General features: G+C 41.4%; 2 pseudogenes; both read right to left on the reverse strand.

The window, feature by feature from the left end:
• Positions 1 to 5,443: 5,443 nt before the first annotated feature.
• On the reverse strand, positions 5,444 to 5,562 carry LOC148522849 (5S ribosomal RNA; annotated as a pseudogene).
• A 9,435-nt stretch (positions 5,563 to 14,997) lies between these two features.
• Positions 14,998 to 15,116, reverse strand: LOC148522850 (5S ribosomal RNA; annotated as a pseudogene).
• Between the last annotated feature and the right edge of the window lie 2,383 nt (positions 15,117 to 17,499).

Consider the following 17,499-nt stretch of genomic DNA (forward strand, 5'->3'; position numbering starts at 1 on the left):
ATCCTAGTCCAGTTTCTGCCATGATCTTATTCAGTTTATTCTTAATAGTACCATTTACCCTCTCCACCTTGGCACTGGCTTGCGGTCAATAGGGGGTGTGGTACAATTAATACCCATCAACTTACACATGTTCTGGAAGACATCACCAGTGAAATGAGTACCCCTATCACTTTCTATGATTCTAGGGATACCGTACCTGCATACAAATTCCTGAATGATCTTTTTAGCAGTAAACACAGCAGTATTAGTGGCAGCTGGATATGCCTCAACCCAATTTGAAAACACATCTGTACAAACTAATACATACTTGAGATTCCTGCAGGGTGGTAAATGGTTGAAATCAATTTGTATTACGTGAAAAGGTCCATCTGTCGGAGGGATGTGAGATGGCTTGGTTGGTGTTTTTCCTCAAGCAGGTCAGACAGGACATTGCTCTCTTTTCCACTTGAGAAGAAAAACCAGGTGCACACCAGTATGCCCTCACCAACTTGCACATACCTTGTTTACCCAGATGAGTCAGGCCATGCGCTGCCTCAGCCAAGCTTGGGTAGTATGCCTTGGGAGCCACTGGCTTACCTTGTCCATCTCTCCAGAGTCCAGAGGACTCTTGCCCACATCCCTTGGATCTCCAGCCTGCCTTTTACTGAATGGAACACAAATTTTGCATCTCAATTAATTTCTGCATATCAATAGTTTGAAATATCATCATTTGCTCAACTGGTATGTTAACTCTTAACCCTGCTGCACATTTGGCAGCTTTGTCTGCTCTATTATTGCCCAGTGACACCGGATCATCCTCACATGTATGGGCTTTACACTTAATGATGGCCACTGCCTTTGGCATTTGGATCGCTGTCAATAGTCCTTTTATATGTTTTGAGTGTGCTACTGGTGTGCCTGCTGCTGTCATAAAATTTCTAAGACACTATAGAGCTCCCGAAATCGTGTACAACCCCAAAGGCATACCTAGAGTCAGTGTATGTGTTAGCAGATTTGCCTTCTGCCAACTCACACGCTCTCCTTAGTGTCCCTAGCTCCGCCACTTGGGCCGAGTGAGGTGGACCAAGGGGTTTGGCTTCTATAATGTCCTCATCATTTACAACAGCATAAACTGTACATAACTCTCCAGTGTCAGTTTGTCTATGACAACTCCCATCTGTGTAAAATGTCACATCTACTTTCTCTAAAGGTGTATCATGTATGTCAGGTCTTGCAGTAAAGGTCTGATTCAAATATTCCATACAATCTTGTGCATCAGTATACCTGCAAAACTCGCCTTTCACCAGTGACTCACCTCTCTCCACTCTTTGTGCATCCTGAGGCACATATGGTAAATATGTTGCTGGGTTTAACGTACTGCACCGTGTAATGGTGATATTTGCCGGTGCTATTAGAGCTAGTTCCCATTTTGTGAACCTAGCTGAGGAAACATGTCTGGTTTGGGCAGAATTTAGCAAAGCAGATACAGCATGGGGTGTATAAACAATCATATGATGGCCTAATACTACATCCTCACTCATACTGACCGAAAGAGCAGTTGCTGCTACACTTCTTAAACATGTTGGGAGTGATCTTGCCACAGTGTCCAATTGTGCACTGTAGTATGCTACGGGTCTACTTGTATCACCATGTTTTTGTGTGAGGACAACTGCTGCGCAGCCATTAGCCTCCATACAATATAAATCAAAAGGTTTTTCCTAATCTGGTATTCCCAATGCAGGTGCTCTTGTCAGACTGTTCTTAAGGTTAAGGAAAGCCTGCTCTGTTTCCTCAGTGTGTGTGACATGGTCGGGTTTTGAGGATGATACCAATTCCTGCAGAGGTAAGACCAAAATAGAAAAACCTGGGATCCATGATCTGCAGTATCCACACATGCCCAAGAAGGTATGATTTGCTGTTGGTTGTGTGGCAGTGTCATGGTCTGTATGGCCTGTATTCTGTCGGTTGTCAAATGTCGTAGGCCCTGGGTTAGACAGTGTCCCAAGTATTTAACCCTGGTTTGGCATGGCTGTGATTTGTCCTTAGCAACCTTGTGTCCTGTCTGTGAGAGATGAAGCAACAGTAGTTTAGAATTATTATTTAAACATGACATAAGCGAATCAGAGCACAACAATAAATCATCTACATATTGTATTAGAACAGATCCATTGGCAGGTTGAAAAGATTGTAAACACTTGTGTAAGGCCTGGGAGAAGATACTGGGGCTATCTATGTGTATTGTACCCTCTTGTATGTGAAGGCGAATAAATACTGGCAGTCAGGATGAAGAGGGACAGAGAAGAAGGCAGAATAGAGGTCAATAACAGTAAAATGGGTTGCATTTGGTGGGACCTGCATGAGAATGACAGCTGGATTTGGCACTACAGCGAATTGGCTCTCAACTACCTTATTAACCCCTCTAAGGTCCTGTACTAGCCTATAACTCCTCCCACCACTCTTCTTCACAGGAAAGATGGGACTGTTGGCTACACTAGCTGTACGGACTAACACCCTCTGCTGGAGCAATCTATCAATTATGGGATACACCCCTAACTCCATCTCTGGTTTTAAAGGGTACTGAGGGATTATTGGAGCCTGTCTTCCCACCTTTAAGCTGATCATTACAGGAGCTACATTTGCCATTAATCCAGGGTCCTGTCCATCTTTGGTCCAAAGGGAACCCGGTATTTGAGATAACATGTCCTTTACCTGTGATGGACTTTGCTCTAGGATTGTAGAGTGAAGCATTAACTTTGTGGAGTGTCCAATATATCCCTTACCTCGTGCGCAACTCTTTCTGGGATATCTAAAAATATATCATCATGGGTACAATAAATGACACATCCCATTTTACACAACAAATCCCTTCTCAGTAGGTTAGTAGGACCCGCCACTGCCAGGAGAAAGAAATGCCTGGTATGCAATGGCTCGATAGTAACCTCTGCAGATTTGGTTAAAGGATAATGCTGCACTTTACCCATTACATCCATTGCTGTTACTGTCTTGCAGGTCACCTGTAAATTGGATGGAGATTTTAACACTGATCTGCTCGCCCCTGTATCTACAAATAAGTATGTTTAGTACCAGCTACATCAACCATCATTACAGGTTCTTCCCTAATACTCCCAGTTAACCTGACTGGCTGTAGACTACAGGTGTGACCTGACCCCTAGAGCTGACTGTGCTGCTCCAATAAAGCATTTACTGCCACTATGTGAGCAGGCAATTGCTGAACGTTTTCTGCATCCTGGTGGTGTTTTGGAGTTCTTGGTTAAGTGGTCCCTGTTTTCTTGCTTTACATTCCCTAATTAAGTGTCCCCTCTGGTTGCAGTTATAACACCTTCGTGGTGGGTATGGTTTGAAAGGTTTTTGTTGTGTGGGTTGGGGAGTGTGGAAATATAATGGCTGGGGATATGGATATGGGGGTTGTGGCTGTGTGTGGAATGTGTTCTGAGGCAAGGTATGTTGATATGTGTTTTGTTGTCGAGTGTGATATATGTGGTATGGCTGTGTAATTTGTGACTGTGCAGGATAATGTGTATTGACAACTTGTAGCTGCGCAGGTGAGTAGGTGTCTGGTGGCTATAAATGCATTGCTTCAAGAGCTTGAATGCTAACAGCCATTAGCTTCTCACTCTGTGTTTCACGCTTCCTGAGGATGTTTTTGTCATGTTCAATAGCAGTTTCCCTGAGGGTGTCTACCATAATTCCTCTCCATCCAGGATGTGAGGTCTGAACCCTGGTCTTTAGATTGTCTTTAAGACCATCCATAAGTACCGTGATGACCATTTCCCCGTGGTGTGTGCTATTTTTTATATCCTCTATCCCAGTGTACTGTCTGCAGCGCTCTGGTGAAGTAATCTTCTGCAGACTCACTCTCCTTCTGTTTAATTGTAAAAATTTTACTCCAGTTAACTACCACTGGAAAATATATAGCCAATTGGGTGATTATGCGGGTTATGTTGTTCTGATTACATTCATCATTTAAGGGACTATCTCCATCCAATACACAAGCTGTGAAAAACTTTTTCACATCGGTATTGTGTGGAAGACATGCCCGTAATACCACTAGCCAATCTTTGTTGGTTGGCTCATGAGCATTACCTAAATCTTTTATAAATCTCTGACACTATGCTAACTCTTTTCTAGGGTCAGGGAAATCTGTCATTATGGAATGTAGCTCCGCTCTTGTCCATGGACAATGCATTGCTACCTCCCTTGTAGGCACACCACCTGCGTCCAGATTCCCATTGGGAGCTGTTAATGTCTGGACTGGATGCATGCCTACGACACCGTTACCTTTGGCCTTGGTACTTGGGGGGTTCAGTCTATTACTGCAACGTATAATAGTATTTACACCAGCTTCCGCTATGGCTTCTGCGGTTGGTAGCACTTCTGCTACCATTGGTGAGGGCACTTCCTGTACCTGCTGTGGAGGAACATTTAACATTTGAACTGCATGAGAAATGGCTGACATTACAACAGGTTCATCATCTTCTTTATAAACATTTTCCTTATAATTACTCAGGAGAGGGTACAAGTTACTTTTTACATTTTTATCATTTTTGGTATGGGCTGTATCTTCACCTTCCACCGCGTAGGGCAGTGGAGGTGCGCCTGCACTACTAACTGTACTTTGGATGTGGACCGCATTCCCGGAAGTCACAAGTCCATGAGGTCACGTGTTCCATCTCGTCAGAACGGAAGTCACGTGTGCGTGAGCCGCTTGTGGACCGCAGGCTCCGGCAATTGACATCCTGGTAGGCGCTGTGCAGCTGTGTAAAGGGTTGCCAAGGATGCTTGTTCCGGGATTAAGCCTGCTTCAATAGCAGATGCAATAGTTCAGCCATGTGTGTTCATAACATTTATTCCATTCACATTTGTTACAACAACTTCACTTGGTCCCGTATGGTATTATTATGTCCATAATAAAATTAATGGATAAATAAAAAGAAAACAATAGAGAAAGCAAGAACTAGTCATATAAAAATAATTATAATTATAAAAATGACTAATCATAATAAATAACACCTTTTTATGTGTACCTATATAAATAGTAATCCATATATATATACTTGGAAAAAGGTAGGCACACAGCAAACATGCTCTCAATATTGCAATATAAAATTTCCTAAAAGCAATAGTGAACCTATTATCTGGGTCATTCAGTTCTAATAATTCTATATCTATTATTAGTACAAATTCTCCATATGCAGTTTTATCCTTAGGATATGGACATATCTAGAACATATAGACATAGAGAATACCTATATATATGTACCAACATGATCATAACAATAAGGACCAGCAGTTATAAGGATAGATGTGAAGAAGGAGGGAAGACAAAAAGTGGGTTTTCTTTATATCCGTCATTCAAAAATAAACACACATCATTAAGGTCTTTTTTGAGAGATTGCTCCTAAAAGAATGCCAAGTCTTTTTCTCATGAGGTCACCGTTAGGTTAGTCTACTGCTCCTGGTATTCTCGGGAGGTCTTCCATCCCAGTACTTGCCAGGCCCAGCACCGTATAGCTTCCAAGATCAGACAGGGTTGGGCACTTTCGGTGTGGTATGGCCGTAGATACTTTAGTGGTATGTCTCATACAAGTGAATACTTTGACTATTTCCTTATAAAAATGGAGCAATCTCATAACTTTCGTTAAGACCACATGGAGATAGTGTGTTCAATTCATAAACTCAGTACATTTCTCGTTGAGATAATTTCTTGGCTAGATCACCTCCCCGGGGACCCGGGGTTACATGTTCAATTGCCCTGAATGTCATATTATCTAATGAGGAGTTGTGATTTGTTAGAAAATGTCTGGAAACTGAGTAGGTGTATAACTTATTTTTAATATATCTAATATGCTCCTGTATCGTTGTTTAAGTGGACGTTTGGTTTTCCATACATATTTGAGTCCACAAGGACATTCTATAACATAAATTACTGAAGTGGTGTTACAGTTTACAAAATGTTTTATGAATACCCTTATATTGCTAGAGAGAAATAATCGCTGTCCAGACAACAATTGTGGTTCCAACACACAAAAAGTTCTTATTACAATAAAAGAAAGTTACACGCTTTCATCTAGCACAATTAGTGCAAAGACAATTAAATACAGAATATACGATACAGCCCAATACATACACATGCGCACTGGTCCCAGCATACAGTCATCAGTCCAGAAGCCTGTGGTCATCCAAAGAGAATGGCTGTATACTAGAACCAGTATGCAAGCTATATACCCTCCCAGAACAAAGAAACTAGTTAACGGATTTCCATTGGGTCTGGCCCCTGGACATTCTGGTACGATGCAGGTCATTGGACAGTTCATATAGCATCACTAGGGGTATGTCCCAGATCCTCAGATGTTGCTTTGTGTGGTTTTCCCACCGAAGAACTGGTTTAAACTAGTAAAAAACACTTCATACAGTTTCACATTCTAACCACTATTTTCATATTGTTCATATCTTGCGAACGCATGATGCGATTTCCTTGAGGTTCGATCTGGAAATCTGCAAATAAACAGTGATTTAGAATGGTACCAAACATGATATGTCTACTAGCTTATGTACCTTAAATATTGTATACACTGCATTTCACAACATAAGTATTTGCTAATAAAACCTCTAATATTTTGCTTTTAATGTTGAGGAACCTTTTTATAAGTTTTGGTATGTGTAAGTGTGAGAATATTGCGTATAATCACTAATATGCATGGTGCGTTTATGTGTAGAGTGCTTTGATAAATGGCGCAACTGTGCGGTGTGCATCTTATATATTTTATGTTTTATTTAATGTGCGTATGGGGTATGGCAGGACTTTCAACAATGGTTTCATGCTGAGGACGCAAGATGGCATCACAAAATGGTGTCACCCGATATTAATTTAAGATCTGGCCTCAGCCAATCATCCGGCTTCGACAGTCCACCCTTTGATAGCAAACAATGTGCTATCACACTCTGGTCTTAAATTTATTCAGTCATACACTATGAAATATTATTTCAAGTTATATTAGGGGATGGCACAATTTGGTCTTTAAACCATCAATAATGTGTCCCTGGGAGGGACATAAAACTACCCTTATACGCCCACCTCGGATCTTGGAAGATCATTGGAAAGATGTGGGGATGCACCTAACCTATAAAGGAGGTCCTGAAGGGAATAGGGACTTACATTATTTAGGATGTTTAAAATAACATTTAATAATACATTTCATATATGGCTAAATCTATACATCATCTGATGGTACATTCTAGTTCTGGATTTGCAGTTCTTCTTTTACCTTAGTATGCATACTATTACTACTAACCACCATCATAATTTAATTCTCCTGGTTTACCTTAGCATTACATTTTCCACACTTCAACACAGCAGGAACACATCTAACACATAAATCAATTACTAAGATGAAAACCAATATGAGGATCAGGAGTTTCCCTACCCTAGCAACCATTTCTGGACCCACTCTCCTAGACTGGAGAACCATTTTTACAGGGTTCAACTAAGAGAACCACTCTTCTACCTTTTCTACCTCAGTCAATGAGGCATTATAGTTCTTTCAAAAATTCCCATTTCAGCTGCAGAATTTCATCCGTCTTCCGGTCTATCACCTCCTTGGGATTACCAGTATTATTTGTGATGTAAGTGCAACACTTGACACTAATTTGGGTGGCCAGAGTCACACAGTATCCACCAGTAACAGCTGTTAAATAATTTAATACTAGTCTATGTTACACAAGTTCTTTCTTACAGGCTTGTAGCTCCTTACCAGTGTACCTGAACATGTCATCATATGTCTAGGTAATATTATCTATTAATTTAGCAAGATCTTGGATGTATATAAAATTTAAAGTACCCCAGGCGATCCTGGTAGGATCGAATGCTACCAAAATTTGGAAGCCAGTTGTTTCGCTAATCAACTGTGTGGCTGTATGTACATCACCAGGTATCATATTTCTTTTGTCTCTGTGTTCAAAATGTGTGTGAAGATATGGTGATGGTGTGTTCTTATGAATACCAAGCATTTCACCATCTGTAAGGGTCATAACCTCTGGGAGTACCCTTCCCAGATAACATAAACCTTCAGAACTCGTAGTGAGTCACTTGTACGCTTTCTTTCCACATATAAAATACACATCGTCTGGGAGTACATAAGGGATAGAATGCATCATTATCACTGGGCACAATTCTCTAACAAATAATCCTACCCCAGATTTTCCCATTTGGCTGATACACATTTTAGGTTGTACAATAACTGCACAGTACCCTTCTGGTACTCTGCCAACCATTACCTTGGTAGAACTAAGTGTATACTTATACCGGAAGTGTCTTCCACTGGTAATGTTGCGCATAAGTCCACTATGTACTGGTTCATTATTAACTCTGTGTGAAAAGGTCATTGTCTGATTGTCCCCGGACACCTCCCAATTTCCTGGTTTATTGGAATTAGTGATGTTTAAACATAACAGGGATCTTTCCACATGGTACTGATGGAGCTTAAAATTTGGAGGTTTGGACTTAACAAATTTCCCGTCCAGCGTTTTCCCCTTAAGTAATCCAAGAACCTCAGAGACATTTAACGTTAGTGGTACTAAACCTACATTATGTGTCCCTGAGGCACATAAGTGCAAACCCAGCACTCAGTCTGGTTTAAGACCTTACCCACTAAGGAATGGTAATCCTCTAAAGGGTGCTCACCCAAGTACAGGTTACTCTTGGATTGGCATCGCTGGATGCACTTTTCCTCAATTAGAGATCCACAGTTTGCACACATACAGTATTCCTCAGACAATAGGCCTTCACACTGACTCCGAGTTTCTAGAATGACAGATCTCTTAATTACTGTACTGAGTTTGATCAGATACCGCCCTTGTGAATGTATTGCTCCTTCTCCCGACTCCACTCCATCGGTATCACCATTGACCTCTCCCTCCATCCTCTGTCCACCGTTACAGAAACAAGACATCCCGAGCCAAACAAGGATGATGAGAACTCTGGAAGAAAATAGGAACGCAACCCCAGCCCGCCACTCCATTGCTGGATTAGTGGGCTGTAAATTTCCCTAGCTCAGGTATCTCACTGCAGTCTTTAAGTCTCCCGGAACAACCTCACAATTGACAGGTCTGCGTTATCTGCCTCGACTCTGCCTTGTATCTCCGCCGGATATTTGACCTTCCTGCAGTGAGTGGAATGGACCCAGGTATCTCTCTCTGCCACTTTCAAGGATGTTGTACTTGTCAGCAACACTTGATACGGACCTTCCCACCGATCTGTCAGACAACCTGAATGTAAGAAGTTTCTGATCATAACAAATTCTCCAGGTTCAACATCATGACAGTTTGTTTCTGGCATATCAGGTGACAACAATTTCAGTTTCTGCTGCTACTGTTTCAACTGTTTACTCATTGTTATAAGATACTTTACAGTAACCTCGTTGTTACTCTTCAAGTCTTCCTGTGGACTTACAATCAGATGAGGTTGTCTCCCAAACAGTATCTCAAAGGGGGACAAATTAAGAGGGGGTCTATTTGTCCTGATGCTATGAAGGACTAGCGGCAAGGCTTCTGGCCATCCTAGTCCAGTTTCTGCCATGATCTTATTCAGTTTATTCTTAATAGTACCATTTACCCTCTCCACCTTGGCACTGGCTTGCGGTCAATAGGGGGAGTGGTACAATTAATACCCATGAACTTACACATGTTCTGGAAGACATCACCAGTGAAATGAGTACCCCTATCACTTTCTATGATTCTAGGGATACCGTACCTGCATACAAATTCCTGAATGATCTTTTTAGCAGTAAACACAGCAGTATTAGTGGCAGCTGGATATGCCTCATCCCAATTAGAAAACACATCTGTACAAACTAATATATACTTGAGATTCCTGCAGGGTGGTAAGTGGTTGAAATCAATTTGTATTACCTGAAAAGGTCCATCTGTCGGAGGGATGTGAGATGGCTTGGTTGGTGTTTTTCCTCAAGCAGGTCAGACAGGACATTGCTCTCTTTTCCGCTTGAGAAGAAAAACCAGGTGCACACCAGTACACCCTCACCAACTTGCACATACCTTGTTTACCCAGATGAGTCAGGCCATGCGCTGCCTCAGCCAAGCTTGGGTAGTATGCCTTGGGAGCCACTGGCTTACCTTTTCCATCTCTCCAGAGTCCAGAGGACTCTTGCCCACATCCCTTGGATCTCCAGACTGCCTTTTCCTGAATGGAACACAAATTTTGCACCTCAATTAATTTCTGCATATCAATAGTTTGAAATATCATCATTTGCTCAACTGGTATGTTAACTCTTAACCCTGCTGCACATTTGGCAGCTTCGTCTGCTCTATTATTGCCCAGTGACACTGGATCATCCTCACATGTATGGGCTTTACACTTAATGATGGCCACTGCCTTTGGCATTTGGATCGCTGTCAATAGTCCTTTTATATGTTTTGAGTGTGCTACTGGTGTGCCTGCTGCTGTCATAAAATTTCTAAGATTCCATAGAGCTCCCGAAATCGTGTACAACCCCAAAGGCATACCTAGAGTCAGTGTATGTGTTAGCAGATTTGCCTTCTGCCAACTCACACGCTCTCCTTAGTGTCCCTAGCTCCGCCACTTGGGCCGAGTGAGGTGGACCAAGGGGTTTGGCTTCTATAACGTCCTCGTCATTTACAACAGCATAAACTGTACATAACTCTCCAGTGTCATTTTGTCTATGACAACTCCCATCTGTGTAAAATGTCACATCTACTTTCTCTAAAGGTGTATCATGTATGTCAGGTCTTGCAGTAAAGGTCTGATTCAAATATTCCATACAATCTTGTGCATCAGTATACCTGCAAAACTCGCTTTTCACCAGTGACTCACCTCTCTCCACCCTTTGTGCATCCTGAGGCACATATGGTAAATATGTTGCTGGGTTTAAAGTACTGCACCGTTTAATGGTGATATTTGCCGGTGCTATTAGAGCTAGTTCCCATTTTGTGAACCTAGCTGAGGAAACATGTCTGGTTTGGGCAGAATTCAGCAAAGCAGATACAGCATGGGGTGTATAAACAATCATATGATGGCCTAATACTACATCCTCACTCTTACTGACCGAAAGAGCAGTTGCTGCTACACTTCTTAAACATGTTGGGAGTGATCTTGCCACAGTGTCCAATTGTGCACTGTAGTATGCTACGGGTCTACTTGTATCACCATGTTTTTGTGTGAGGACAACTGCTGCGCAGCCGTTAGCCTCCATACAATATAAATCGAAAGGTTTTTCCTAATCTGGTATTCCCAATGCAGGTGCTCTTGTCAGACTGTTCTTAAGGTTAAGGAAAGCCTGCTCTGTTTCCTCAGTGTGTGTGACATGGTCGGGTTTTGAGGATGATACCAATTCCTGCAGAGGTAAGACCAAAATAGAAAAACCTGGGATCCATGATCTGCAGTATCCACACATGCCCAAGAAGGTATGATTTGCTGTTGGTTTTGCGGCAGTGTCATGGTCTGTATGGCCTGTATTCTGTCGGTTGTCAAATGTTGTAGGCCCTGGGTTAGACAGTGCCCCAAGTATTTAACCCTGGTTTGACCTGGCTGTAATTTGTCCTTAGCAACCTTGTGTCCTGTCTGTGAGAGATGAAGCAACAGTAGTTTAGAATTATTATTTAAACATGACATAAACGAATCAGAGCACAACAATAAATCGTCTACATATTGTATTAGAACAGATCCATTGGCAGGTTGAAAAGATTGTAAACACTCGTGTAAGGCCTGGGAGAAGATACTGGGGCTCTCTATGTGTATTGTACCCCCTTGTATGTGAAGGCGAATAAATACTGGCAGTCAGGATGAAGAGGGACAGAGAAGAAGGCAGAATAGAGGTCAATAACAGTAAAATGGGTTGCATTTAGTGGGACCTGCATGAGAATGACAGCTGGATTTGGCACTACAGGGAATTGGCTCTCAACTACCTTATTAACCCCTCTAAGGTCCTGTACTAGCCTATAACTCCTCCCACCACTCTTCTTCACAGGAAAGATGGGACTGTTGGCTACACTTGCTGTATGGACTAAAACCCTCTGCTGGAGCAATCTATCAATTATGGGATACACCCCTAACTCCACCTCTGGTTTTACAGGGTACTGAGGGATTTTTGGAGCCTGTCTTCCCACCTTTAAGCTGATCATTACAGGAGCTACATTTGCCAATAATCCAGGGTCCTGTCCATCTTTGGTCCAAAGGGAACCCGGTATTTGAGATAACATCTCCTTTATCTGTGATGGACTTTTCTCTAGGATGGTAGAGTGAAGCATTAACCTTGTGGAGTGGCCAATATATCCCTTACCTCGTGCGCAACTCTCTCTGGATTATCTAAAAATATATCATCAGGGGTACAATAAATGACCCATCCCATTTTACACAACAAATCCCTTCCCAGTAGGTTAGTAGGACCCGCCGCTGCCAGGAGAAAGGAATGCCTGGTATGCAATGGCCCGATAGTAACCTCTGCAGATTTGGTTAAAGGATAATGCTGCACTTTACCCGTTACACCCATTGCTGGTACTGTCTTGCAGGTCACCTGTAAATTGGATGGAGATTTTAACACTGATCTGGTCGCCCCTGTATCTACAAGAAAAGTATGTTTAGTACCAGCTACATCAACCATCATTACAGGTTCTTCCCTAATACTCCCAGTTAACCTGACTGGCTATAGACTACAGGTGTGACCTGATCCCTAGAGCTGACTGTGCTGTCCAATAAAGCATTTACTGCCACTATGTGAGCAGGCAATTGCTGAAAGTTTTCTGCATCCTGGGGTGTTTTGGAGTTTGCTGGTCAAGTGGTCCCTGTTTCCTTGCTTTACAGTCCCTAATTAAGTGTCCCCTCTGTTTGCAGTTATAACACCTTTGTGGTGGGTATGGTTTGAAAGGATTTTGCTGTGTGAGTTGGGGAGTGTGGAAATATAATGGCTGGGGATATGGATATGGGGGTTTGTGGCTGTGTGTGGAATGTGTTCTGAGGCAAGGTATGTTGATATGTGTTTTGTTGTCGAGTGTGATATATGTGGTATGGCTGTGTAATTTGTGACTGCGCAGGATGATGTGTATTGACAACTTGTAGCTGCGCAGGTGAGTAGGTGTCTGGTGGCTATAAATGCATTGCTTCAAGAGCTTGAATGCTAACAGCCATTAGCTTCTCACTCTGTGTTTCATGCTTCCTGAGGATGTTTTTGTCATGTTCAATAGCAGTTTCCCTGAGGGTGTCTACCATAATTCCTCTCCATCCAGGATGTGAGGTCTGAACCCTGGTCTTTAGATTGTCTTTAAGACCATCCATAAGTACCGTGATGACCATTTCCCCGTGGTGTGTGCTATTTTTTATATCCTCTTTCCCAGTATACTGTCTGCAGCGCTCTGGTGAAATAATCTTCTGCAGACTCACTCTCCTTCTGTTTAATTGTAAAAATTTGACTCCAGTTAACTACCACTGGAAAATATATGGCCAATTGGGTGATTATGCGGGTTATGTTGTTCTGATTACTTTTGTCATTTAAGGGACTATCTCCATCCAATACACAAGCTGTGAAAAACTTTTTCACATCGGTATTGTGTGGAAGACATGCCCGTAATACCACAAGCCAATCTTTGTTGGTTGGCTCATGAGCAATACCTAAATCTTTTATAAATCTCTGACACTATGCTAACTCTTTTCTAGGGTCAGGGAAATCTGTCATTATGGAATGTAGCTCCGCTCTTGTCCATGGACAATGCATTGCTATCTCCCTTGTAGGCACACCACCTGCATCCAGATTCCCATTGGAAACTGTTATTGTCTGGACTGGATGCATGCCTACGACACCGTTACCTTTGGCCTTGGTACTTGGGGGGTTCAGTCTATTACTGCAACGTATAATAGTATTTACACCAGCCTCCGCTATGGCTTCTGCGGGTGGTAGCACTTCTGCTACTACCATTGGTGAGGGTAGATCCTGTATCTGCTGTGGAGGAACATTTAACATTTGAACTGCATGAGAAATGGCTGCCATTACAACAGGTTCATCATCTGCTTCATAAATATTTTCCTTATAATTACTCAGGAGAGGGTACAAGTTACTTTTTACATTTTTATCATTTTTGGTATGGGCTGTATCTTCACCTTCCACCGCGTAGGGCAGTGGAGGTGCGCCTGCACTACTAACTGTACATTGTATGTGGACCGCATTCCCGAAAGTCACGTCCGTGAGGTCACGTGTTCCATCTCGTCAGACCGGAAGTCACGTGTGCGTGAGCCGCTTGTGGACCGCAGGCTCCGGCAATTTACTTCCTGGTAAGCGCTGTGCAGCTGTGTAAAGGGTTGTCAAGGATGCTTGTTCCGGGATTAAGCCTGCTTCAATAGCAGATGCAATAGTTCAGCCATGTGTGTTCATAACATTTATTCCATTCACATTTGTTACAACAACTTCACTTGGTCCCGTATGGTATTATTATGTCCATAATAAAATTAATGGATAAATAAAAAGAAAAAAATAGAGAAAGCAAGAACTAGTCATATAAAAATAATTACAATTATAAAAATGACTAATCATAATAAATAACACCTTTTTATGTGTACCTATATAAATAGTAATCCATATATATATACTTGGAAAAAGGTAGGCACACAGCAAACATTCTCTCAATATTGCAATATAAAATTTCCTAAAAGCAATAGTGAACCTATTATCTGGGTCATTCAGTTCTAATAATTCTATATCTATTATTAGTACAAATTCTCCATATGCAGTTTTATCCTTAGGATATGGACATATCTAGAACATATAGACATAGAGAATACCTATACATATGTACCAACATGATCATAACAATATGGACCAGCAGTTATAAGGATAGATGTGAAGAAGGAGGGAAGACAAAAAGTGGGTTTTCTTTATATCCGTCATTCAAAAATAAACACACATCATTAAGGTCTTTTTTGAGAGATTGCTCCTAAAAGAATGCCAAGTCTTTTTCTCATGAGGTCACCGTTAGGTTAGTCTACTGCTCCTGGTATTCTCGGGGGGTCTTCCATCCCAGTACTTGCCAGGCCCAGCACCGTATAGCTTCCAAGATCAGACAGGGTTGGGCACTTTCGGTGTGGTATGGCCGTAGATACTTTAGTGGTATGTCTCATACAAGTGAATACTTTGACTATTTCCTTATAAAAACGGAGCAATCTCATAACTTTCGTTCAGACCACATGGAGATAGTGTGTTCAATTCATAAACTCAGTACATTTCTCGTTGAGATAATTTCTTGTCTAGATCACCTCCCCGTGGACTCGGGGTTACATGTTCAATTGCCCTGAATGTCATATTATCTAATGAGGAGTTGTGATTTGTTAGAAAATGTCTGGAAACTGAGTGGGTGTATAACTTGTTTTTAAAATATCTAATATGCTCCTGTATCGTTGTTTAAGTGGACGTTTGGTTTTCCATACATATTTGAGCCCACAAGGACATTCTATAACATAAATGACTGAAGTGGTGTTACAGTTTACAAAATGTTTTATAAATACCCTTATATTGCTAGAGAGAAACAATCGCTGTCCAGACAATAATTGTGGTTCCAACGCACAAAAAGTTCTTATTACAATAAAAGAAAGTTACATGCTTTCATCTAGCACAATTAGTGCAAAGACAATTAAATACAGAATATACGATACAGCCCAATACATACACATGCGCACTGGTCCCAGCATACAGTCATCAGTCCAGAAGCCTGTGGTCATCCAAAGAGAATGGCTGTATACTAGAACCAGTATGCAAGCTATATACCCTCCCAGAACAAAGAAACTAGTTAACGGATTTCCATTGGGTCTGGCTCCTGGACATTCTGGTACGATGCAGGTCATTGGACAGTTCATATAGCATCACTAGGGGTATGTCCCAGATCCTCAGATGTTGCTTTGTGTGGTTTTCCCACCGAAGAACTGGTTTAAACTAGTAAAAAACACTTCATACAGTTTCACATTCTAACCACTATTTTCATATAGTTCATATCTTGTGAACGCATGATGCGATTTCCTTGCGGTTCGATCCGGAAATCTGCAAATAAACAGTGATTTATATTGGAACCAAACATGATATGTCTACTAGCTTATGTACCTTAAATATTGTATACATTGCATTTCACAACATAAGTATTTGCTAATAAAACCTCTAATATTTTGCTTTTAATGTTGAGGAACCTTTTTATAAGTTTTGGTATGTGTAAGTGTGAGAATATTGCATATAATCACTAATATGCATGGTGCGTTTATGTGTAGAGTGCTTTGATAAATGGCGCAACTGTGCGGTGTGCGTCTTATATATTTTATGTTTTATTTAATATGCGTATGGGGTATGGTAGGACTTTCAACAATGGTTTCATGCTGAGGATGCAAGATGGCATCATCAGGGGCAACACAAAATGGTGTCACCCGATATTAATTTAAGATCTGGTCTCAGCCAATCTTCCGGCTTCGACAGTCCACCCTTTGATAGCAAACAATGCGCTATCACACTCTGGTCTTAAATTTATTCAGTCATACACTATGAATTATTATTTAAAGTTATATTAGGGGATGGCACAATTTGGTCTTTATGTCCCTGGGAGGGACATAAAACTACCCTTATACGCACACCTCGGATCTTGGAAGTACATTGGAAAGATGTGGAGACGCACCTAACCTATAAAGGAGGTCTTGAATGGGATAGGGACTTACATTATTTAGGATGTTTAAAATAACATTTAATAATACATTTCATATATGGCTAAATCTATACATCATCTGATGGTACATTCTAGTTCAGGATTTGCAGTTCTTCATTTACCTTAGTATGCATACTATTACTACTAACCACCATCATAATTTAATTCTCCTGGTTTATCTTAGCATTACATTTTCCACACTTCAACACAGCAGGAACACATCTAACACATAAGCCAATTACTAAGAAGACAACCAATATGAGGATCAGGAGTTTACCTACCCTAGCAACCATTTCTGGACCCACTCTCCTAGACTGGAGAACCATTTTACAGGGTTCACCCAAGAGAACCACTCTTCTACCTTTTCTACCTCAGTCAGTGAGGCATTATAGTTCTTTCAAAAATTCCCATTTCAGCTTCAGAATTCCATCCGTCTTCCGGTCTATCACCTCCTTGGGATTACCAGTATTATTTGTGATGTAAGTGCAACACTTGACACTAATTTGGGTGGCCAGAGTCACACAGTATCCACCAGTAACAGCTGTTCAATAATTTAAAATTAGTCTATGTTGCACAAGTTCTTTCTTACAGGCTTATAGCTCCTTACCATTGTACCTGGACATGTCATCATATGTCTAGGTGATATTATCTATTAATTTAGCAAGATCTTGGATGTATATAAAATTTAAAGTACCCCAGGCGATCCTGGTAGGATCTAATGCTACCAAAATTTGGAAGCCATTTGTTTCGCTAATCAACTGTGTGGCTGTATGTACATCACCAGGTATCATATTTCTTTTGTCT

This window comes from Taudactylus pleione, unplaced genomic scaffold (assembly GCF_031769625.1).
Source record: "Taudactylus pleione unplaced genomic scaffold, aTauple2 ptg000138l, whole genome shotgun sequence".
In the NCBI taxonomy this organism is placed as follows: Eukaryota; Metazoa; Chordata; class Amphibia; order Anura; family Myobatrachidae; genus Taudactylus; species Taudactylus pleione.